Below are 1195 nucleotides of genomic sequence, written 5' to 3'. Positions count from 1 at the left end.
CTGTTTTATGAGCCTGACTTGTAGTAGCCTATTCCTGTCTCTAACGAGCCCTCTTGGTGGTGAGTACTGCCTGTGAGCTCTGGGTCGCCATTGCAGTGGAGTATGGAACCAGCACAAAAGTCACACTCTGTGGGCGGAACTGCTGGTGTCAGAACAGAGAAAAGAAAGATGAGGTCAGAGCCATGTCTGACGTCTGTCTCATGCCAGTAGGCCTTGGCCTGGAGTGGAGGTGGATTCTTCCTCTGCTTTATGTAGCTAGTGGAGGCAAATGGGGTCCCTCTGTGGTTTTTTCACATACATTTTACTACAACAACATCAAATTATATGTAGCCCACCAAACAAGTCGTAATCATTATTTTGAACATGTTCTTCCATCTGTTTTGAATGACCTTACCTTCCTCATCCTTCAGTGCTCATAGCAATTGTCCTTTCTCTGGGAAGCTTTCTTTAAACAGTCCATGTCGACTTATTTAAATACCATTGTGCTTATACACAGGAAGTGCTCAACAAATAGTCTGATGAATTAACTATGTATGACATTTGTCTTATAAGCTCCTAAAGTTCTGGTGGTGTAGTGGTTACACATTGGCCTGCAATCTGCATGGTCGTTAGTTCAACACTACTAGCAGCTCTTTGGGAAAAAGATGGGGCTTTCTACTCTGGTAAACAATTACAGTCTCAGGACCCCACAGCAGCTTGCTATGAGTCAGCATTGATTTGATGTAAGTGTGAAAATCAGTATATTTTAATTGAAATTATATATATAAGGCTTTTTAATTCATTTTGACAAGTCTGATTTTTAATTTTAACAAAAATTTTTAAAATATATTTTACATGGGCTAGAAATACAGTTCCATTACAAAGGCCTAAGTCAAGCAAAAGCTACCACCTTTGATCACATTTATTGTTGAACTTTTTTTTTTTTCAGGGGAGAGTGCGAATGCAGTCCCCCACTACCACAAATTATGCAGTCGAGTTTCCCACATTTGGGGAAATCGCCGGGGTCAGCACATCGGGAGTGTAATGGATAAGCCTCGCCCTGGTAAAACCACCTTCCAGATCATGGTGCCTCCCCTGCCAGGTAAGTACTATTGTTGAACTTTATTATTATTATTATTAAATACTTTTATTGGGGCTCTTACATCTCCTATCAAAATCCATACATTCATCCATTGTGTCAAGCACATTTGTACAT

The 1195-nt window shown here is 40.4% G+C and overlaps 1 non-coding gene across 1 annotated transcript; it reads right to left on the bottom strand.

Moving 5' to 3' along the window:
- Nucleotides 1–925: 925 nt before the first annotated feature.
- LOC115869051 lies at nt 926–1089 on the bottom strand. Its single transcript, XR_004045962.1, has one exon. It is a non-coding gene; the product is annotated as a U1 spliceosomal RNA (small nuclear RNA).
- Nucleotides 1090–1195: the final 106 nt, after the last annotated feature.

This window comes from Echinops telfairi, unplaced genomic scaffold (genome assembly GCF_000313985.2).
Source record: "Echinops telfairi isolate 266 unplaced genomic scaffold, ASM31398v2 ScPeMD7_1;HRSCAF=3_0, whole genome shotgun sequence".
Taxonomy (NCBI): Eukaryota; Metazoa; Chordata; class Mammalia; order Afrosoricida; family Tenrecidae; genus Echinops; species Echinops telfairi.
Note: the sequence above shows the minus strand (reverse complement) of the source record. Positions and strands in the feature narration are given on the sequence as shown.